This window comes from Suncus etruscus, chromosome 1 (assembly GCF_024139225.1).
Source record: "Suncus etruscus isolate mSunEtr1 chromosome 1, mSunEtr1.pri.cur, whole genome shotgun sequence".
NCBI classification, from domain to species: Eukaryota; Metazoa; Chordata; class Mammalia; order Eulipotyphla; family Soricidae; genus Suncus; species Suncus etruscus.
In genome coordinates this window covers 147,168,015-147,192,763 of record NC_064848.1, presented here as the reverse complement: position 1 = coordinate 147,192,763, position 24,749 = coordinate 147,168,015, and the positions used below count along the sequence as shown (strand labels likewise).

At 40.7% G+C, this 24,749-nt stretch overlaps 1 protein-coding gene across 1 annotated transcript in view; it reads left to right on the top strand.

Moving 5' to 3' along the window:
* The first annotated feature begins 449 nt into the window (after positions 1–449).
* Positions 450–24,749, top strand: part of DGKI (diacylglycerol kinase iota) — a 503,984-nt gene continuing 479,684 nt past the window's right edge. The window contains exon 1 of the mRNA XM_049774493.1: positions 450–518. The gene's annotated coding sequence lies outside the window, so the exon portion shown is untranslated. The remainder of the gene's footprint in view (positions 519–24,749) is intronic.

Genomic DNA, 24,749 nt, shown 5'->3' with positions numbered 1-24,749 from the left:
CTCGGCCAGAGGCGGGGGCGTGGCCGGGGCGTGAGCTGAGCGCTGATTGGCCGCGCGCGGAGTGGAGGCACGGAGTTTTCCCCACAATGCCCCCGGTGCGGTGCCGCGGCGGATGGATGCTGCGGGAAGGGGCTGCCATTTGCCGCCCCTGCCAGCGGCGCGCGGATCTGCTAGCGCTCGCGCTCGCGCTCCCGCCGCCCGCGCCCTCCGCCCCGCCGGCCTCCGCAGCAGCAGCAACAGCAGCAGCAATAGCAGCAGCAGCAGCGGCGGCGCCGCCCCCGGCTCCCCGGCACGCCATGAACCCCACCAGCCCCTCCGCGGGCGAGGACCAGGGGGCGACGGGCGGCGGCGGCAGCAGCGGCGGGAGCTGCTGCCTGGGCGCCGAGGGCGGCGCGGAGCCCCGGGGCGCGGGGGGCGCCGCTGCCCTGGAAGAGCCGGGGGCCGTGGGCCCGAAGGAGAAGGACGAGGCGTGGAGGAGAAACTGAGGAACTAACTTTCCGGAAGCAGGTTTCTTACAGGTAGGCGCCGGCACCCACCCAGCAGCCCGGGAGGTGGGGGGACAGGGACAGGGACAGGGGACAGGTGCCGCCTGTGGCGGGAGCCCCACTTTTGCTTCCTGAGAGTTGGGCACACACTTTGCTCCTCTCTCTCCTCTCCTCTCTCTCTCTCTCTCTCTCTTCTCTCTCTCCTCTCTCTCTCTCTCTCTCTCTCTCTCTCTCGTCTCTCTCTCTCTCGTCTCCCTCCTCCCTCTTCCTGGGGACGCACTCTCTGCTCACCCCCACTATTCTGGGCATGGAGAAAGCTCTGGGTGCATTTGGTACTCCCCGGTATCAGGACAGAAGAATGAACCCAGGAGATCAGAAAAGCAAGAAAAATGCATGTGTGTGCATGGAGTGCCTACACGGAGATGACACTTTTTTTTTTTTTTTTTGTCTTGAGGGAGCGCGAGAGAATTCCTCAAAGTTGTTCCAATGCTCAGGTCCTCTTCAGTCTCCACCACCTAATAGATAGATAGATAGATAGATAGATAGATAGATAGATAGATAGATAGATAGATAGATAGATAGATGATAGATCCCCTCCAGGTCCTCTTCAGTCTCCACCATCTAACAGATAGATAGATAGATCCCCTCCTGGCCCCCACGACCAGCCTTCAGCATCACTTGCTAGTTGGGGACTCAGAACTAGCAGCAAGGAAAAAAATGCTTTTTTTGAAGGAAAATTGGAAGGCAAGTTGAACCTGCAGGAAAATCCTACGCCAAGGATGAGTTATATGGGCCCATGTGTGTAGATGCAGCAGCTGCTTCCATGCTCCACAGCTAGTTTGTGAGGGGGGGGGGGGGTCCTTGTGCACATGCTCGGACCCTGTCTCCTGAGTGTGCCCAGAAGGGTGATGGTGGCAGTCAGAGGTGAGGATGGCAGTTAAGGCCATGCTCCATTCTCGGTTTCTGCCAGAGATGGACACTGTTTAGCCACCAAATCAGGACGAAAGATTTCCCCACCTCATCTAAAGATCCAAATATAAGAGGAGGTTCTATATCCCCTTACCTTTATTTATCCCTCTAAACCCTCTGGGGCCAGAATTATGAATCCTGAGAGGTCAGGACAGTTTGAGCCTCTCCCAACTGTTTGTTGGTTTTAAAAGTCTCAGTGATGAATCATCTTAGAATTACAGAGACAGGCTGGGGCAGGGAAGATTTCTTGAAAAGGTGGCAATTGAAAATCTTTTTGTGACTTTACTCTTTTTGGTTGAGTTAGCAGTCTTCTCCAGAAGTCCATCTGAAGTATGAAGTTTTGTACATAACACCCCATGTGCTGTTATGTAAGCAAAGGCATATGACAGTGTGTGTGGGGTTTATGAGGGTAGGTGTTGTGTTTTTATGGGGAGCCTGGGAATGCATTGGTGGGGTTCCAGAGAACACTGTGTGGACTGGAGGTTCCAGTCCCTAGGGTAGGCTTTCCGTGTCTGATTGTGGGTCTCTCTTGGCTGCCAAATGGTTCTTCCTGATCATGTGGCTGCTCCTATGGCCCCGATGGGTGTTTTTTTCCCCCTCTGCATTGAAGGAGACTCCCACTTGACCTCGCTCTTTATATATCAGCACCAAATTATTCTCTTTAATGTTTTGGTTTCTAAAATTAGGGAGATGCTGGAGATTGGGGTAGCTCTGGGGAGGGTATGCAAGGACACAGTTCTACTTCTTAGATTCAGAGCCTGACTGGTCCAACGGGAATAAGGACTTAAATTTAGCCTAATTTAGGAACTGCCTGCAGGAGGTGGGTTGAATCTGTGATGTACATTTTCAGACTTGGCTCCAATGTCATTGGCATTCACTGGGCTCCTCCCCATTTAGATCTAGAGTCAGAGTTTGCAAGGGAAATGATGTCCACTTGCTTCTTGTTTTGAGCCTCTCCCCTGGAAAGGAGTCCTGTGTGGAAAGCCTGTTTTCTGGGTTGCAATCTCACATGTGCTGCATCTACACACATGGCCCATATAAACATAGACATGGTCCCTGTGACACTTTTCTGTGGGTCCTGCTTTGTCACATCATTACCTCTTAAATAAAGCATTGCAATGTCTAATGCTGTGAACCACCTGCATCTGCATCACCTCAGGTGGCTAGTTACAAATGTCTGCCACTCCAGATTGAGAAAAAAAAATGAACTCTGGGTTGGAATTTTTCAAAAGGTGCTCAGGCAATGCCTAACATATTCATAGCTAAGATTTGTTGCCCCTTCTTTCCTCCCTAAGGATAAAACCATTGATCTTAGATTCATAAGCCTTGCTTATCTAAATAAGGCCAGGCAGGCCCCAAATCACTGGAGATGCAAAATAAGTAGGTGTCAAATGCTGACCTGGGGAGTTGGGAATTTTATTCTCCTCCTCCTCTACCTCCTCCTTCCCCTGCTCCTCCTCCTCCTGTTTCTTCTCCTCCTCCTCTTCCTCCTCCTCCTCATTCTCCTCCTCTTTGTCGTCGTCGTCATCATCATCATCATCATCATCATCATCATCATCATCATCATCGTCAGCAGCAGCCATGTGAATGGCCAGTTCTGGCAGCTAGGTCTGGCCATTTCACATGTGGACAATGAATGTGTGTGAGGAGTGAGAAGCTTTGGCTGGAATTGGGTCATGTCTTCTTAATATGGGCTACTTCACGTTTGGGGGTTACCTGAGGATAGCGATTGGTCTCCATGGGACCAGAAAGATCTCATACCTGGAATGTAAGGATAATAGCTCTCCATAAAGGGATCACTTGAGGGGGAAAGAAGAGATTTTTCAGGAAGGTCAGACATATTTTCATTCGAGCAAGGGTATTTGTGGAATGACACTTGACAGGAAAGAAGAAGGGGTTTGTGGAAAGGGTGTACATGTGCGTATGTGTGTAGGGGGTCTCATCTGCTCCTACTGTTGCTAAGGAACATATAAGCTGGGGTTTAAAAATAAATGAGGAGTGGGTGGGCATAGGCAGTGACTCCTGTCTTTTTAGGAACCAGAGCCCTTTACAAAAAGCCTTTAAATAACCATTTTCTGGAGGCAGATTATTCACGTTGCTCGACTTTTACTTTGTTAAGTAAAATAAACTCCTTTCTATACCCCTAGATTTTCCCTCATTATCTTTTCTTTCTTGGCTTTTTTTTTTGTGAACTATTTTTTTCCCATGAGAATTTTTCCTTTATTTCAGATTCTGCTCCCCTAGAGCAAGCAGTCTCTGTAGACTGAAAAGCTGGAGGATTTTAGAAGGCAGTGCAAGTGAGCTGGTACTTTTCTCTTCAAATTACTACTTCCTTTTTCTTTGCAAATTATGGTGCTGCAACAGATACCTATGTGCTATTGACTATATAATGTGTAGGAACTTCTCTCTCTCTTTTTTCTTAAACACTTCGAGAATTCCCATGTAAGTCAGTAAGAAAATCTTTTAGAAATACACAAGGGATGGAGAAGAGAAGGAAGCTTATGTCTTTGTCTTTTCTGTACCAGATGCTGCTAAATTTTTCCCTGTAGTTTGATTTATTACTCAGGCCACTCCTATGATGTGATTGTGGTTCTTCCTATTTTATGGAAAATGTATCTTCAGCAGAGAGCTCTGGAAAGAGGCAATATCTGAACCTTAATCTGCCTCTAAAGGGCTTTCCCTAAACTCTCACTCCACACTTAGTCTGTGTGCATAAGTATACCTGTGGCCAACTATTCTCTCACCTCTTCTGTAATAGATCATGGTCCATACCTCTTGTATACTTCATTCTTTGAACTCTGTCTCTTTTAGTATTTAATTTTTAGGAACTTTTCTATGCTTTTTTCAAAAATAAAAATGAGTATAAAGTCATGAACATCAGAAAATATATTAGTTTTGTCTCTGAGAACAAAACCACCTACATGACACCTGCCATTGCTATGAAGATACTCATGTTAGAGCTTTTATGCCCCTTTATCAAGGGAGGACACAGCTGATGTGTAGGTGAATTTTGATTTAGTGAAGAGCTGGCTTGTCTGTGTCTTTTGAACCAGCACAGAATAATAAAGACTGAGATAAATTTTGCTTGTGAGGAGATCTGGGCAATTACCATTTGTTCATGAGAAACTATCACCTAGGGCTTCTCCCACTATATGCCATAGTGGTAATATCAGACCTTCCTTAAAGGAGGATTTTTTGGCATTATAAAAAAAAGAGCAGGGACCAGAGCAGTAGTACAGCAAGTAGGGCACTTGCCTTGCACACATCCAACCTAGGTTTGATCCCTAGCATCCCACATGGTCCCTGGAGCACCACCAGGATTAATTATTGAGCAGAGTCAGGAGTAACTCTGGAGCACTTTTAGGTGTGCCCCCAAAGCAAGCTAACAAACAAACAAACAAACAAACAAATAAAAGAAATAAGGGCAAGGAGAATGGAACTTGTTTGGTTGGGTAGCGGGATTGCTAATAAGAACATGTTATTTTCTAACACAGGATTAAAAAAGTTTTATTTATGACTGGGAATTTATGCTAATTATTACAATAAGATCCAAGTACAAAATAATATTGAGTGCAATATATTTTAGATGCCAGAGTTGAAAACTTAGTTATGTAAATGATAATAGGCCATGTACGATATTTTATCACTGCTTTGAATTTCTTTATTTATATAGGCTAAAATATAGCAATCAATCATCACAAATAGAGTTTTATTGACTTAATTTCCTGATAATTTTATTTGTCATTCCCTTTTTTATTGGAGCAACTAATATGAAATAAATTTGTTATAGTCTTGCCAAAAGGACAGGTGGAAGGGAAGCTGGGAATATTGGAAGAGAAAAGGGAACATTGGTGGTAGAATTGGTGCTGGAATATAGTAAGCCTGAAACAACTCTACAATTTTGTATCTTAATAAACATTTTTTTAAAGAGCATAGTATTGCCATTTTTTTTTCTGAAAACAGCTTTTTATGGGTTAGGAATGATGATGGGAGAACATATAGACAATAAAGAGAACATATGGAGAACATAGAGATTAAGGCTTTTTTCCTGTGAATCAATAATGTGTTGGGAGTTTTCTTCTCCTTGATATATATATATATATATGGAAAAACTCCTTCTGAAAAGCACTTTTTTTGGGGGTGGGGTAGCCACACTTGCTGAAGCTCAGGGGTTTCTCCTAGCTTCGCTCAGAATTTGCTCCTGACTTGGGGGACTATATGGGACAGTGGAGGATCGAACTGTGGTCCGTCCTATGTCAGTCCTGTGCAAGGCAAACACCCTACCACTGCGCCACTGCTACTGACTCCACCTAAAAGCACTTTTATTTGTTTGTTGTTTATTTTCTTTTTCTTTTTTTTTTTGGTTTTTGGTTTTTGGGTCACACCCAGCGATGGTCAGGCTGTCTGCTCAGAAATAGCTCCTGGCAGGCACGGGGGACCATATGGGACACCGGATTTCGAACCAACACCTTTGGTCCTGGATCGGCTGCTTGCAAGGCAAACGCCGCTGTGCTATCTCTCCGGGCCCTGTTGTTTATTTTCTGTCCATTATATATTCATTAGATGGCTAGTTTAAGTACAGGTGAAAAACATTTTTCTGCTTTAAAATTTATTTTAAATTAAAGATTAAGTTCACCTATGGTGGTGGCATAGGTGATGACCATGTATAAACACTCTGTCTGCTAAACTATCTTTCTGACCTCAAGGCTTCACTTTCTAATTAGAGAATCAGGTTTCTTAGGGAGAGCCCAGACTTGCTGCACTTTCCATGCCATTCTGGGTTGGGATCTGGGGTACACATTCCCTGTACAACCTGAGATGCCTTTTTGTTTTGTTTTTAGACCATACCTGGTGATGCTGATCAGGCACTCAGAAATCACTTTTGGCTTGGGGGACCATATGGAATGCCAGGGGGATCGATCATAGGTCCATCCTAGGTCAGCCATGTGCAAGGCAAACACCTACCGCTTCGTCACCGCTTCGGCCCCAATATTAGGTGTCCTTGACATTGATTCAGAGGTATGGATGAGTAAGGCCGATCTTAAGGTATTAAACAAGGCTTTAGCTCAAGCGACATTTGCCTCCTCAAATGAGTTTTCATTGGTAACACCAGTCCTAATTATTTCTTCTGAGATATCAAAATGGTAGCTCTAGGACACAGTGACTCCATTAGCGGTGCTATGTGAGCTGCACTTACAATGGAACGAAAAGATCTAAAATAAAACCAAATCCGAAAACCAAAACCACCACACACAAAAAAATTAAACTACTAGGCTTTTATCTTTTCTTTTCTTTGAAATTTTGATTGTTAAAATAATCATAACAATGGACAAGTTTCAAATCATTTGAACTGGTTGGAACTGTTCGAATTGTTGGAGTTATTTGAACTGCTTGGAACATTAAACCCATTGTAAGGCATGGCCAACCAGTGCAATATAGGAATGATTTAAGAAATAAAACACTAAGTTGGAGCCGGAGAGATAGCATGGAGGTAAGGTGTTTCCCTTGCATGTTGAAGGATGGAGGTTCGCATCCTGAGCTTGCCGGGAGTGATTTCTGAGCGTAGAGCCAGGAGTATCCCTTGAGCACTGCTGGGTTGTGACCCAAAAACCAAAAAAAAAAGAAATAAAATACTAAGTTATGTCCTGTTCTGTTTGCACCTAATGTTCTCAGGATTTGCCTCCTTTGACTTTTTCCACCAGAAAAACTTCTTTTGCCATAGAATTTGGCCATGTCTACTCCCTGCGACAGATTCTAGTCTTCCCTGTCCTCCCATAGCATTTTCAAACAATTAGGTTGGTTTTGTGATTTCTTATTGTGGGAATTAGTCTGGGATTCAAACCGGGGATCTTCTCATTGATCTTGTGCTCATTCTGTAACCCCATGTGGCTCAGCATATTAATCTCTGAAATGGGATGCTAATTAACCTACCTTTGAGGTTAGCCATGAATGTGAGTGAATTAACTTATCTGAAGGTTACAGCACCCTCCCTTGCATAGAGTTCACTGTATAACTCCAAGTTGTTTTCTCCTCCAGAAGATAGCAATTGAACCTTTTTATTATTATTATCATTTAAATCATTGAATCCTGTTCTTTGTGCTCAGTAGGTGTTCAATAAATATTGATCGGATGAGGACATTTAATTACCTTCTTTAAATAAACTACTACTCTTATGCATTCCCTGCCCACCTCAATTGCCATCTTCCTTTCTTCCTTGAGCAAGGTGTGCCCTTTTTCCTGTACACTTTGTTCACTGGTACAGGGCTGTTTCTGGTTACAACTTCCTGTGTGAGTACCTGCATCAGCTATTTAGCCAGCTGTTGGAGGCTGGAGAGGGTGGCAGAGGCTCTTACTTAACCAGCTATTTGCAGCTTGTCAAAGAAAAAGCCTTAATTTGCTTTCTGAGTAGCACTAATTAGCTCTTGGGCGCCTGTTCTGTCTGTCTCTTCCCTTTCCAATGGGCATCATTGATTTTCTCCTCAGGAAATTCTCGGTTGACATTTTTTTCTTTCTGTGATTAGGATTTAGAAGTTGGAAAAGTGGCCGCCCAGCATTCCTCAGGAGAGTCCTATAACTTCAGTATTACTTTATGTATTTCTTTTTGTTCAAAGTATCTGGTTTACTAGGTGGAAAGTTATTTTCAGATTTCCTTAGTTGACTTAATGGGTGTAAGCCTTTTCCTTTTTTAGTAGCATGCTTAATAACAAAGACAATAAAATTCTATGTCATTTTTATTTACATAATTTACATTTTACATATTTACATTTTTTGGAAGGTCACGAGCACAAGGTAGTAGTGGGATGCTGTAATTTTGTTTGTGAACACTATTGTAATAGCCTAACATATAAGAAGACATCTAAAAAAAGTATTCATGTAACTCATTAAGCACTTGAAGAATGGCCAGTGTTTTTCCCAAGTCTTCTATGTATGGTGACATAAGTGTGATCTGAGTGATGCTGTCTGAGTTAAAGTCAAGTGTGTATAAATGTGTGTGTTTTTGCATGTGTGTGTATGTATGCTGACTGGGTTTGGGTTTGGATTGAAGTGGGCAAAGGTGTCTTATGAGATGAGTTTAATGCTTTTTTTTCCTTTATCCTTCATTTTTACTGTTTCAGAACAAAGAAATCCTGTTCATTTGTTTTCAAGGTAATTTTTTACATGGACTTTTGTAGTTCTTTCATCAAACTTTCATGTGATTTGCTCAGGTGGAGGTATATCTTTACATGCCCAGATTTTAGAATAAAGCTTTGCTAAGAAACAGTTTCTGAATTCAGCTACATTATTTTGTTTTGTTTGTGGTTTTCGGGCCAACCCCCGGTGGTGGTCAGGTTTTACTCCTGGCTTTGTTCTCAGGGATCACTCATCTAGGGTTAATGGAACCGTCTGGGGTTCTGAGGACTGACCTGGGTCAGTAACTTGCAAGACACTATCTCTCTGGTCCCTCAGCTGCACTATTAATGAGCTGACTTTTATTAGATGGACAGGAAGATAGCCCAAGGTTATAATCATAATAAATGAATTGAAGTCAAATATTGTTCTCACTCTTCAATCACCTGAGAGACTGAGCAGAGCTATGATGAAGAACTGTGGTTCTGGTCCCATTATGTTCAATTTTCCACTTCTGTTTGTTGGTGGCTTTGGTCTGGTAAACTCCTCTGTGCCTTCATTTCCCCATCTGTCAACCTTTGTGTAATTTTGAAGACTAATACTTGGGAGTGTTCCTTATCACCGCCTACCTGCACTGACTGTTTTCCTTAGAACTGTTAAAGTCATATGTCTGTTAAAGAGCAGATTCATTTACTCTTCAAAATATTGAACAGGAGTCAAATGTCAGTAGCCAATAATAAAATTATTCAGATAACATGAAAATGAAGTGGATGCATAATTAGATTTGATCGAGAGGTCTTAGCATTCATTAAGGTATCAAATCTGGGCATTTCCTCTCACAATGTCTCAGGACAAACCTCCTCTCTTAGTAGAGGATGCCCCTTAATACTTGACCTGGCAGAAGGCTGCAGAGGCAGGTCCTATGAGTAAACAGCAGCCCACACTCACATGGAGCTGCCTGCAAGTAGGAAACCAGGTACACAGGGAAGAAGCAAAGAGAACTAAATGAAGACAAAGGTTCTGAAAACAGAGTTTTCACCAGTGACTTTTTCCACGGACCTGTTTTGCTGTTTGCTTCATTGGGACAGACTGTGGCCAGTGCTATGAGAACCTTCCCAGATGCTACTTGTCCTGGATTATTGCTCAGCTTTTTGGGAGACAGTATCAGGTATCTCTCAATCAGGTCAAAGAAAAGGATTTATTTCTTAAATTGTACATGATTCTTTGGTGTTTGTTAAACACATAAAACTGGCTCAGAAATATAAATAAATATTGATACAGCAAATACGTTTTTCTTTTTTCTTTAAAAGACAAAGACAAAGCCTTGTGAATTGCTTTGATTTCCTAGACTTTCAGAAAGAAGCTGGAAAATACACTCCAGAGTAACTTAAAAAAAAAGTCATCATTTTGCATATGAGAGCTCAGAATTTAATGGGAAAATATGTTTAAGAACATAAAAGTAATTTGTTTAAAGATAACATTTTTAAAAAAAAAGAGTATTTTATAAGCTTATGTGGCAACAGATCATTGAGCCCTTGGAGGCAAACTTCTGGATCTTTTTTTCTGATGGAAGAATTCTATTCTTATCATGGTCCTTTTATATGTGATATGGCTTTTTGCAGTGTCTTTCAGAAATCATTCCCTGTGGAGGTTTTCTAGAAAGGTGCTAGATTTGAAAAAGTTTCTACATTTCAAATTGGCTCTCTGTGCATGCAAAGATAAGGCAATAGTGAATTTTTTTTCTCTCCAATGAAAGTAGTGTCTTTAGCACCTGAAGTTAAAATGAGCCATGGAAAAAACTTGAACCCAGAAATTGTGGAGATGATTAGAGCAAGATGCCTTGTGGTGGGGTTGTGTTGAGGGGTGAGCGGAAGAAAGACAAGGCTGAGAAACAGGAACTACAACATATTTGTGGTACCAAGTGCTTATTCTTTAAGTGGCCTTATAGACAGACCATCTTTCCAGGCACAAAGACCACCTTACCTTCTAGAGCTTTTTTCAAGTGCTGTTAAGAGAAAGAAAAGCTTCATCAGGTTCAAAATTAGGTTTCAGGAGCCACAGAGATATGATGGAGGTAGGGTGTTTGCCTTGCACGCAGAAGGACGGTGGTTTGAATCCAGGCATCCCATAAGGCCTCCCTTGCCTGTCAGAGTAATTTCTGAGTGAAGAGCCAGGAGTAACCCCTGAGCGCTGCCAGTTGTGACCCAAAAACCAAAAAAAAAATTTTTTTCAAATTTCGTTTCAGGGGCTGGAGTGATAGCACAGTGATAAGATGTTTGTCATGCATGTGGCTTACCTGGGACAGACCTGGGTTTGATCCTTGGCATCCCGTATGATACCCTGAGCTTGCCAGGAGTGATTCCTGAGTGCAGAGCCAGGAGTAATAACTGAGTGCTTCTGGGTGTGGCCCTAAAAACCAAAAAAAAAAAAAAAGAAAAGAAAAAAAAACAACAACAAGCAAACACACACACACATACACAAAAGCCCAACAAAACTAGGCTTCAGTTATCTGTTTTATATATGGGACTTAAGTAGCAAGGTAGCAATAAAGGGTCAAAGGCAATACAATAGGAGAATCGATCATCATAATTAATCAGTTATTGATTTGGGGATGAAGCATGGAAAGGGAAGGGCCCTGGAGAGGGAGGGGTACTCTGATGATGGGTGTGGTGTTGGAATTCTGTGCAAGGCAAGCCATTCTTAACTATAAAGCAAAGGATTTTAGCAAGAAAAACAAAATCCGACTGCATGTGTTAGTTTACTTACCAGCCTATCTATGAATATTAATCATTACTGACTACAGATTTGATCAAATGCTTAGTCTATGCCAAGAGCTGCTAAGCATTTAATGTATATTATAACTTTTAACCCTCGATTAAGTTTCCTTATCTCCATTTTACAGATAAGGATGCTGATCAGAGCTTAGACTCCTTTTGGTTTTTGGGTCACATTCAGACACACTAGGGGGTTATTCCTGACTCTGTACTCAGAAATCACTCCTGTCAGGCATGGGGGACCATATGGGATGCCGGGATCGAACCACCATCCATCCTGGATCTGCTTGCTTGCAAGGCAAATGCCCTACTGCTGTGCTATCTCTCTGGCCCAGAGCTTAGGCTCTTAAGTGTCATGCTTGAGTCAGTAACTGGGTCAGGTGGCAGGAGTAAGAGTCAGGCCTGTGTGTAAGTAGCTTTCTACAACAGTTTTATATTCAGGTTCTTCCTTCACCAGTTCTCAGTTTCTGTGTGAAATATATGTTTACTATATAGTTGTTTATTAGAAAGAAACCTCTTGGAAGGAAGGACAGCACTTTTTCTCTTCAATGAGCCTAGCTAGAAAGACAGAAAGATCCCGACAAATCCTGGTTGACAGAGAACAAGAATTTCTTTCCTGTCCATGCATAGATTCTGCTCTGATTAGTTTTGTACTACTGGAGTTATAAAAAGGACAAGATTGAGAGTTCTGTGATAATTCTTTTTAAAACTATGAATTTTCCATTACATGAGAGGGGGGATAAATTAATTTTCTTTAAGTCTAGATACAATTTGCATAGATTACAGCCCAGCACTTGCCTCTTCATTTATTGATGTTTTTTTTTTTAAACATTTTTGGTTGTTTGTTTGTTTTAGTTTTGGGGCCATGCCAGGTGATGCTCAGGGGTTACTCCTGGCAGGGTTGAGGGGACCATATAGGATGCTGGGATTGAACCTGGGTCTACCACTTGCAAGGCAAGTGCCCTTCCCACTGTACTATCTCTATGGTTCCCTTAAATACTGCCTCTAGTACAAACTCTTGTGATTTAATGTAATCAGATGGGAATGCAAAGAGAGGTCAGGAAGGGTCCATTGAAAAAAAGGTAGCATAATATGTGTGCAGTTTATGTGGTTGAAATGGTACAGCTGAATGGTCAGCGCCATTGAATAGTGTTTTAAAATAGTCTTAGGAGGGGCTGGAGTGGTGGCTCAAGCATTAAGGTATCTGCCTTGCACACGCTAGCCTAGATTGGACCTCGGTTCCATCCCCCGGCGTCCCATATGGTCCCCCAAGCCAGGAGCGATTTCTGAGCACATAGCCAGGAGTAACCTCTGAGTGTCACTGGGTGTGGCCCAAAATCCAAAAAAAAAAAAAAGTCTTAGGAGAAAAATAATCTTAGAAGAGTTGTGTCTTCTGCCTTTAAAACTGGAAGGCTTCCACAAGCTGTAAGCTTTTCCATAACAGAATCCTTCTGAATTCCTAAGTATATTCATGTGTGCAGTTAGAGACACCTAGAAAATTCCAAAGGACCATTACAAAATCCTGAGTCATTTTTTCATATTTTCAGAACATCTTTAGCATTTCTTAGAGAAATAAGTCACTAGTTTCAAAAATAAACATGAGAGCTATTTAAAGATTTAAACAAGAAGCTTTCTATGAGTGAATGTGGAATTATAATAAAATCTAAAGGATTTTTTTTAAAAAAGAAAAATTTCTGGCTATTTCTTAAGTTGCTAATACTAACTAAACTTAGGTACTTACAGTAAAATGGATGTGATGCTTTGGAAGATTTGCTGGTTATAAACTTCTTGTACTGAATGTCAGCTTGCAGCCAGGCTAGGCAACAGGTAGGGAGGTTAGTATTGTTCTCATTACTATTATCCTCTTCAAACAGGTCTGACAACTAAGTGGTTTTTCCAAAGCCACAGGCTTGTGAGGGGTACTGCCAGACTTCGGTTCGTGTTCGAATCTGAAGTCTTACGTTCTTTGCACTTCAGTGCTGTGTCACATTGAAGTTAGCAGCATTTTTCCTTCATTCATTTTATTTACTTGAATTTACTTCAGGCAACCAACCACATGGACAAAGGAAAAATTAGTCACCACCAGCTGGCATACTGCTTTGTCAAGGAGGATGGTCTTACTATTATTCCCTGGGATTTTTGGTAGACATCAGAACAAGAAACTACAAGTGTGACGGTGGATGTTTAATTTTCCTCCTCGTGGAGGTTGGGGGGGGGGGAGAAATATTCAGTCTCTTCCTTTGCATTAGTTGCTAAGCAGCAGCCATTTCATTGTAAAGGAGATTCAGTTCAAGTAATGACATAGGTATTCCAAAAATAGCAGTTCATTTTTATAGCAACTGTATTTCACGTTTCCATCTAGCATACGCTTTCAGGGCTTACTGATTTGGGGGAGGGGGGAGAAATAGCTGCCTCAATACATTTGTTGATTCTATGGAGAACATTCAACATAGTTGATCATCTCCTGTGCTCTTCAACCTGAATATTAAGAACAGTTAAGGATTTGTATTATCATCAGAAAATTTAACTGCGGACATTGGTGATGGGAATGTTGCATGGGTGAAGGGGCGTGTTCTTTATATACTGAAACCCAACTACAACCATGTCTGTAATCAAGGTTAAAGATTTAAAAAAAAAGAAAATTTAACTGCTGAATAGGTGGGTTTTCAAAATCACCTTTGACCACTTTTGACACCTACAAATGAGAGATTTTATTGGGAACTTAAGGCTCTTAGGAATGGAAGGTGAAAGATTGTGTGAGGTTAGCATAAGCCATGGTGTTCAGATTTTTTTAGGCTAAAGGATATACATACAGAAGAGTTTTATTTAATGTTTATATGTTGTTTATATAAAAGGGGAAGATGTTACAGGACCAATCAATTGGGTGTTGTATTTCTCTGATTGTCATCATGTGTTTGAAGGGAGGTCTGAACCATCTATGGAAACTCATGGCCAGACCTTTCAAGACATTTCTGCCATCTCTGTTCTAGCCAACACATGAACTTTTGTGAGGCATGAATGTCTCTAGGCAAATTCATTTTCTTTTTTTTTTTGTTTTGGATTTTTGGTTTTTTTTTGGGCCACACCCATTTGATGCTCAGGGGTTACTCCTGGCTAAGCGCTCAGAAATTGCCCCTGACTTGGGGGACCATATGGGATGCCAGGGGATTGAACCACGGTCCCGAGGTCCTTCCTTGGCTAGCGCCACCTCATTGGGCCCATCATTTTCTTAACATCTATTTTGTTCTTTGATAAGGGAACAATAATTTTGCTGATTTCTAAGAATATACTGAATAACATGGCTCCCCTGGTCCCACTCTCCAGGCCATTTCAGAGAAAACACCTATTTTTGGGAGCAGGTTGGCTACTTGGAAGCTGGTCTTTCACTTTCACTTTTAGTAAAATATCTCTTCCAGGAACTAAAAATATAATGTTTGAAAGAAATAATATGTGATGAATCCAAGAAACGGTGAATGGTTATTCCCAACTGGTTCATTAGCATGCCTGTCTTAGAGTTCTTTCAGCAGTGAGTGCTTCTCAGATATTTTGTTGTGTACAACTTTTTACAGTGATTCAAAACAGCTTTGCTGAAACAGCTCCAGTGTGATAAAAAGCCCACTATCTACATGGGGGAAATCAAGAAGTGCCAGGCAAGAGAGACAACTAAAATCAGTGACTTTGTGGTTTGCCACGAAGTCACTAGAGAAGCTGGATCCTTTGTGTTGCTTAGCAAAAGTCCATCTGGATATACTCATGAAGCTGAGCAGCATTATTCATAGTAATCCTACTAATAATAACATTCATTGATGCTTTATTCTACGTGCCAGGAATTGTGCTAAGTGCTGTACACATATACCAGTTTTAGATAGTGTATACTTCATTCCAGGTGATGAGGAATGATCTTAAAAGGAGAAGGAACTGTGAGACCCTTCCCTAAATCCCTTCTGGCCCATCTTTCACTTGCCTTGTCAGCTTCCCTCACTTTCTTCTGGTTGTAGAGGGGATCTTATGAATAGAACTCTTGCAGCAGCTTTCTGAGCTAGGTGCTATATTATATGCAGAAGAAATAAAGTTATTTGTTATTTACTTACAGAGATTGAGCCTTTTTGTTCTGTTCAAAGATCACAATGGTTAACTTATTTCTATGTTATAGATGAGGCACAGGATCATGAAGCACCATCTCTAGCTTTCAGTTACTGAGCAAATGGAGTCAGGATTGCATGGCAGTAGAAGTTTATGGCCAGGGCACTTAAGCATTCTTTGTTGCAGTATGTCAGTATAAATGTTTAAATATACCTGTTTTATGCTTTAGAATTTCATTGCCCTACTTGAGTGCAAATGGTGAAGGACTCTTATCCAGGCTCCTACCTGGCATTCTACCAGGGAAGCTAGAGGAAGCTTTGGAAGCTGTTGGAGGATAATTTTCTCTTTCCACTCTCAAATCACTTGAGTGCAAGTTGAACCCTTTTACTTATTTTGACTTGGACTCTAAAACTCCTGTTATATTCATACTGGCTACAGTATACTGGTAGGACCAGTTTCTTTTCCTTTACTCCTGTTTATTGCAAGCACCCATCACCAGCCTTCCTAATGAATTGTGAACTATCCAATATCTTCCCAATAATCTCCATTTTGCTGCTGTAACAAAAACAAAACACTTTGTGAACTTCTAAATGGTTAAATGTCTTAAATAAATGGTAATGTCTATTGGTGAATGTCTTCAGTGCCAGGGTTCTTTTTTTTTAAGGGAGAAAGTGATAACAATGGCGCAGGTCTAATTGCTAGTCAATTTTTAGGAAAATGAAACTGCAATCATTTAATGAATATTTAGCATGAATTAGAGACTGAGCCTTTTTGTTCTTTCAATGTTCATAATGATTAACTTATTTCTATTTTATGTATGAGAGAATTGACTTTCATCTGAGATAATCTATTTGCTTCAAGCAAATGCGCATAGAGTTATTGGCCAGAGTAGTAATAGGTATAGTAGTATAGTATAATATAGTATACTTTAATACTATTACTATAGGATACTAATAGTATAGTAGGTAGAGTGCTTACCTTGCATGTGGTCATTCTAGGTTCAATTTCCAATATTTCATATGGTCCCCTGAACGCTACCGGAGTAATTCTTGAATACTGAGCTAGGTATAGGACCCCAAAACTAAAAAAAAAATACCCCAAAGTCATAGAGCTATTAGTTGATGGAGTCAGATTCAGGATCATTTTAAAGTCTCCTCTAAAACCTGGCCTTTTCTGATTTATTATGCTGTCTCTATGACCAGTATGGAAACGATCTCCCCTGCCTATTTTTTTACCTGCTGTTATAATTTTTATATTTTCATTTCTGGGAGAATATTCAGAATGAACTTTCCCCTTTTCCTAGATGACAGATCTTAAATTCTTGAAATCAAGTATAACATTTCATCTTTGTCCTCTTTCTTTAGCCTGACCATTTCTGTTTTCATTTTTCATATATCCCTTATCTAAAAGTGTATATGAATCACCTTACTTTTCTAGCTATGCTTATTGGACAGCACACTAGTTTATCCTTGACCTTCTCCTGAGAATTGAGCAGTTAACTCTAAATGAGGTTTAATCAGGGCCACCTAAGAACAATATGGTGCCTTTGAAGTAGAAACAGGTTCTTATTTGACTGGAGAAGTGAAACAAAAATCCTTTCTCACTCCTGAACTTTGTCAATCCCAGAGTCATTTAAGGTGTCACTGAGGCTGCATTTCCATTTCTACCTATCCCCTGCTCTGGCTGTGCTAGTCAGAGCACTGCCTGCACCAGCATAGGATGGTCCTGAGGATTATTTGTTCCTGTGTCCATGGTTGCCCTATGTATATGGATTAGCATGAGTGCAGACCAATTGGCATTAAAAACTCCTTCCAAAAGCTTCATTTCTAGACTGCTAATTCAACAGAATTACTGATGATATTTCCAAAGTTTGCTTAGGTTGCAGACATTTTATTTAAATGCAGGCATTTTATTTTGTCATCAGTTTGGCTAAATGTTTATTTGGCATGTTTCATTTTTATTTCCAACACCAAATAAGATTCCTTCTCCCTCATCTTCTCCCTGATTCCTGTCTTCTTCCCCACCTCTCTTCTTTACCCACTAGGACAGGACAAGCCTTTACTTCAGTCCTATTTACTATTATCTCTGCTTTTTATACTATATCTGCCCTGCTCTCACCAATTCTACTGGTGGGAAATGCCCATAGTTGATCAAATATTCTTAAACTGATTTTAGCTGTTTGAGATTTTAGTTAAACTTTCTTCTAACAAAGTAGACACTGAGCTAATAAACCCATATGGAATGCCAGAATCTAAAGCCTGGCCTGAAACACTTACAAAGCAAGTGCCCTTTCGGCTGTATTATCACTCCGGTCACTAAGGTGACTTATTTTGCCTAAAGGGTATCATTTTATTGTTTCAGGAACTAGAGCTGAACAGATTAGTAGACAATAGCCACATGTTTCTATTAGAAAAATAATAAACGCATGGCAACTCAATAGCTACAAATACTAACTACCATATGGGATAGCGTAGTAAGGCATTTTTGCCACCATAGACAGTTCTATGAGCTGCAGTGCTTTGAGGAATTAGTTGGCATGGTACTAATTATGAAGCCTGTAAGAAACCTCTTGTTACTTGTTCTTGAATTAAATATAAATATGTTAGACATATATATATGTAGACATATATGTAGACATATATATGTAGACATTATATATACTTTAAATATATATATGTAGACATTATATATATACTTAAATATATATATAAATATATATATAGAAATCTCTTGTTACTTGTTCTTGAATTAAATATATATATGTAGACATATATATATGTAGACATATATGTAGACATATATATGTAGACATTATATATATATACTTTAAATATATATAATATATATATTAAAGTATTTTAGTTTGGGGGATATATCTGGCAGTGCTCAGAACTTGCTCTTGGCTTTATGTTCAGGGATCATACCTGAAGGAGCTGTGGGGGGGAGGGACACATAAGTGGTGCTTGGGATCAAACTGGGCCAGCCACATGAAAGACAAGTACTTTACTCCTGTGGTCTTTATGTCTGAATGTTACAGATCTTGAATTTGCAATCTAGTTTCCTAATTAAGAAATTGCACATTAAAAAAAAAAGAAACGCACATTAGAGACTTTATTAGGAAGGAAAAAGAACAATGTTGACATTGGGCAAAGTCCTTTTGCTATTCCATCATCCTGCATGTCATATATCCCTTCCCTTCTTATTGTGTACTAATGATTTTCCTAAGGATATGGACAGGATGCCCAATGCCCTACATTACCAAACATACAAAGCTCAGTGCTGGAGTAGACAGCTTTAGCCCTTGGTGGACTGTGACTGTTACATCATCTAATGTACCTAGTCATTACATTTGGGGATAGAGGAAGGATGGTGGAAGATTATTGTTTCTTGATTGGTAGATAACTTAAATATGGGCTAGGTCCTGTTCTAGATAGAAGGCATGAGGCATAAAGCATGCATGTGTTGTTTCAGGTTCTGTGTATATCACAAGCATTGCTTATTATGCTCCCTGTTTTTTCTAAACAGTAAGTTTCTATTGTTTTTTAAAATATATTTATGATAAATACACAAGGGAAGGTTGGACCTACAAGGGAAATCAGAACCTGAGCCTTGAATGTGGTTCATCTGGTTCATAGAGGAAGATCTCTGGACACTTTGAAGCAGCATCAAGGACAAAACACATATCCCAGGAGAATCCTTGTATGTTTGTGCAGATTCTCTCTGGTCCTTTAAACTACCAATATTGCACACAAGGGTGTTCTAAAAATAACTGGAGTAATGTGCATCCTCAGCTGAAGGGAGTGAGATATTTGTGTGGGTGATGAAATATGGAAAAAGAGAGAATCTCTAGAATATGAAAAATGAAGTCAACGAATCTTGATGGGCCCCTGAGACTTTCCCACAGGCTGAGTACTTTCTCTCAAGACTGTATTGAAAATTGGAAAAGTACAGCATTGGGAGAACTATGAGTTCTTTCTCACCCATATTTTTATAACCGGAGCAGTTCCCTGGGTAAAACCTTCTGGGTAAACCTCACCTATTTTATATAAATAGCTATGGAACGCTCATTTGTTATAAGTGCAATGCACTGTCAGGCCCTTGTGGAGTACTATATGATATCTACCTGCAAGTTGCTTCATGTTATTATAGCTGATTGGGAAAAACAAATAGAGCATGATCTTGAATGCCTGCTGTGTATCAGCATTATGCTAAGTGCTAGATATGGTTTAGAAATAATAACCTCTTTTACCAAGAATTTACAGACTAGGGAAGGAGAAACAGTAATTTACAGTCTAGGGAGGAGAAAGGCAAGAAGTTGACTTGCAATAATATAGTGCCAAGTCCAAGGAGGAAAGGAAGTGGAGGAATTGAGAAAGAATTTTAGGTTAGACTGAAGAATGGAAGAAAGAAAACCTTCTAGAGCAGGTAATGTTACTTGTGCTTAAAGAGAAAGTAGAGACATTTTAGTGGATTTGCAGATGTTATTGATTCCATGGAGAAAAATTACTGTAAGTCCAAAATAGCAAGCTAGAAACAAGATCTTGAAAACACCTACTTCTGATGTACTTTTTTTTTTGTTTTGGTTTTTGGGTCACACCCAGCAGCGCTCAGGGGTTACTCCTGTCCTCTATGCTCAGAAATCGCCCCTGGCAGGCACAGGGGACCATATGGGATGCCGGGATTCGAACCACCCGTCCTGCATGAAAGGCAAACACTTTACCTCATGCTATCTCTCTGGCCCTTCTAAAGTACTTTGAATGGATCCCAAACTTGAATATTTCAAGCATTGAAAATATTTCAAGGACTTTTTAAAAGGTCCATTACCTAGAAATCTACACATCAGAAATTTGTATGTCTTCTGTGCTTGTTAGGCATCAGCAAACTGGTATAAAACATAAAGGAAGAACAGGCCTAAAGGTATGCGCATTGAACGCAGAGAAAAAGGAGAGAGGTTAGTTTTTTGGGGGAGCAGTTTTTCCAGAGCATCCAGTTTTGAGGGCTGATTAAGCATATAAGAAGAAAAGAGGAGGCTCAGGTGAAGAGTGTGGAAAGTGTTTTAGACAGTCGTACTTGGGCATGGAGGGCTATGGTGGGTGGAAGTGCAATGAAATGTTGAGGCAGAAGTGTGAGTTGTGGGAGATTCTGCTTTGATCCTAGAGATACATATTGAAAGATCAGGCAGGAAAGGAAAGTCAGATGCTCATCTTAGTAGGCAGTGAATCCCACCGGAGAATTTGATTTTATAGTAAGAGCTTTGGGGGCAAATGACTGATGCCTTGGACCTAAAATGAAGAGGAATTCTCATGGTTCTTATTGAGAAACCTTTGCTGCAGAGGTGACTTCTCACCCTGCCCTGTCACCAAATATTCCAGAGTGGGTGAATGCTTTCCTACCCACCCTGATGTAGCAGAAGAGTGATCATGATAGTGGGGAACCATGGTCCACTCCTGCACCCCAAGTAGTTGGAAGGAGAATGCCAGAATTTCAAGACAGAGAACTTGAGAAAGACTAAAGTAAGAAAAAATGTGAGATATTTTCAGGCTGAAACATGGAATTATTTAATGAATACTTTAGCTAAATAGTGTTGTTCTGAGTTATAAACAAGCAATTATACAAAAAAATTGAAAATGGGGTTTCAGAACTGCTTCTGAGCTGAGGAGTTCCTGTCTAGTCTATTTGTAGAAACTCCAAATCAGATCATTAGCATTAAAAAAAAATTAAGTAGAAAGGTTCTCCCTCTCCTCCAGACTTCAGTACCTAGAAATCACTGAATAAATTAATGGGAGAATATGTGTCCTGAACTTATTAGAAAATGGTAGGCAAGTAGCTTAACTATTGTTCACTGTCACAGGCTTGTGGTAATATCTAATACTATTACATGAATAGAAATTGGCTGGACCCACTAATAGAAATACAGATCATTTGTGTCCAGGAAAGATTTGCTTTCAGCTGCAAGCTGCATGCCCTTTTCAGAATTAATCTTCTGTAAGTGGAGTCCAGAATTGTGGTAAAAAGTCAGTGTGACCAATTCTGTCCCCTGGCTCTCCTGCTTGTTCCCAGAGGATGATAGCAAAAGCCCAGTGTGTTCTTCTCTGTATTAGGTACATTTCATTGCAGTGCTTGAGAGCTGGCTTGCACCGTGCATTTTGGAAAATCAATTTTCTTATATAAATGGAAAATAGAAAAAAGTAGGGTGGAGGAGAGTGAGTTGGAGATTCAAGTAATATTAGCATCATAGAAGAAGGAATAGGATTCTCATTCAAGGCTACCCAGACCAATCAACAATCAGACCTACAGTCCTCCTGGCTGTCTGATGTGGAAATCGAACTCACAAACTCATTTCAGGATTCGGATGGGAAAACTAATTATTTCAACCCAATATAGATATTAATAATCTAGAAACTGGGTCTGGAAAGATAGTATAGTGGATAATGTACTTGCTTTGGGACAGCACACAGCCAACCGGGGTTCTATCATATATGACCCCTGCAGTTCTCCAAGTGTAATTACTGAGTGCAGAGCTAACAGTAGTCACTGAACAACTGGTTGTGATTCAAACACCTCCCTCCTCATGAAAAAAAAATTCTGAAGCTACCAGAATGTCTTAAGTCCATTTAATAATATTAAGCTTTGAGATGCAATATTTTCTTCCCACGCAGCTAAAATAAATCCAAATTTATCTTAAATATGACCTTGGATTTTTTTCGTCTGACAGTCTTTTTTTTCCAAACTATTCTAACTACATTAAATGGACAAAGAAATACAATTAGAAAGTAGGTCTTGTTAGCCTGTCTCTTGTGTTAGAAGATCTGGCTGCTGTGAATGTATTTTCTTCTTAGTATCTGTGCATTAATGTGTAAATGTGATTTGCCTGTTGTTTTTGTAGGGTTCCAGAGTAGAAGGACAAAACCGCAGAGCTGAAAGGAAGTTTAATACTTTAATTCATCTGCCAACAAGACCCCGCAGCCTGGCCAGCCAGGGCCATCCCCACTCCCCCCTCCCGCAAGGAGATGAGCCCTGCCCAGGGTCATGAGGAAGATTATATTGGGAAGGGATATAGGGAGGTTCCAGCTTTCTGATGATCCTTAAAATGATTGGCTCTTGTTTAGAAGTACCTTCCTACTGCTCCCTTGTCCTTCCCTGATAGGCTACCTGGTGGTAGATTGGGGTGAGGTCTATGGAAATAGGCTTGTGAAGCTCCAGCATGTGACTTACACCATTTGGTTCTTACAAAATGTTGTCTCTCCCTTCTCAGAACCTAAGAAGCCTGCCATGTGGCTTTCACAAAATGGCATCCCTCCTTGTTCAGAATTCAGGTCTCAAGAGTATGTCTCCCACTGTCTCTGAAATCTAGTGTACACATCTAAAGAATGCAATGCCCTGGGCCGTAGAGATAGCACAGTGGTAAGGCGTTTGCCTTGCATGTGACCAACCCAGGATGGACCAGGGTTCAATTTCTGGCATCCCATATGGTCCCCCGAGCTTGCCAGGAACGATTTCTGAGCACAGAGCCAAGAGTAATCCCTGAGCTCTGACAGGTGTGGCCGAAAAACAAAAACAAAAAAGAATGCAATGCCCCTTTGCACAGCATAGTCATTGGGACTGAATTGCACAGTCTTTGCACGTTGTTAGTTGTGAAGTCCTTTATCTATGCAAGATATTGCCACTCTATTACCATGCTAATTTACATGGATGCTGTGTATTGTGGAATAATGCAAGGGAACTTCTCAGGGTAATTGAATTACTTAATGACACCTTGGATCAGAGGTTTGCTAATGTTTTGGAGATGTGCAATTGTAGGATGGTAAGGGTTAATCACTTCCTAATTTCAGTTTTTAAATATTCTCTCTATTTAATTCAAAGTAGTACTTCAACATGACTTTAATAACTTGTTCATAGAGAACCAGAATTCTGGGCTTATATGAAAACTTAGTCCTTTTCTGTATCTCTCCTGTGATCCCTTTTCCCCAAAGCTGTGAATATATATCAACTTCCCCCCCCCCCGGTTTCTTAATTTATATTTGTAAGTCAGGGGTCTCAAACTCAATTTACCTGGGGGCTGCAGGAGGCAAAGTCGGGGTGATTCTTGAGTGCAAAGTCAGTAGTAAGCCTTGAACATTGGGGGGTGTGACCCAAACAACTAAAACAAAACAAAACAAAAAAAGATTCCTCTAGGGCAGGGCCACAAATTGTTGTATGGAGGGCCGTTTGCGGCCCGCGGGCTGCGAGTTTGAGACTCCTGTGTAAGTGATATGCCTCTGAGTGCTGTATTGCATGTTTCTTCCACTATTTTCTGAGATGAAGGATCACATCCCTGGTCTTGACCTGAACATATATATCCCTTCTTTCATCTTTTCATCATGATTTTATTGAAGTTTGCCATAAATGCATGTATATTATTGATTGAATCATCCAATACATTATCAAAGACATTTCTTTCCTGGGTCGTTTTACAAAAATATTTGGGTTATTATTATTATTATTATTATTATTATTATTATTATTATTATTTTGGTTTTGGGGTCACACCCGACTGCTCAGGGGTTACTCCTGGCTCTGTGCTCAGAAATTGCTCCTGGCAGACACAGGGGACCATATGGGATGCAGAATTTGAACAGCCACCTGTCTTGGGTTGGCTTCGTGCAAGGCAAATGCCCTACCACTGTGTTATCTCTCCAGCCCCAATATTTTGGTTGTTTTGCAAAAAAAATGTTTTGTATGTAGCTCTTTATGATTCTTCCATGAAGTTTTCCTTGGAAACCTATTACAATACAAATCCGTATCATTACTGTTGATGTGGACAGCCAGCTATCTCCATGCTACTTCTGGAATGAGTCCCCTGTGTTAGGGGATCATCATCCTTATTGTCCATTATCTTGTTTTTTCATTTAGCTTTCTTTTGTTGTTGTTACTTGTTTGTTTTTGGAAACTTGCTCAGGGATCACTCCTGGCATGCTTAAGAGACTCTAGGAAGATCTTAGGCATGCTCAGGAGGATCTGGGCATCAAGCTTTGGTCAGCTGCATAGAAAGCAAGTACTTTAGTATGTCTCTCTAACACCTCATTCCTGTAGAATTAAAGCCCTTTGGATGGGGTTGGATGGAGGTGGATAGTGATGGAGGCCTTTCTCCTCCAGCCCAGGACCACGTGTATGCACCTCCTGTTTAGCAGGCGGTCTGCAAGTTCAGGATAGTGGCGGGTAGAAAACTCACATGCTACCAGAGAGATCATCTTTATTGAGTCCTGGCCAACACATGTGGCCTATATCATAACTATTTATGCTGGATCCTTATTCAGCCCTGCATTTTAACTTGTCTTTCAGCCATCTCTCT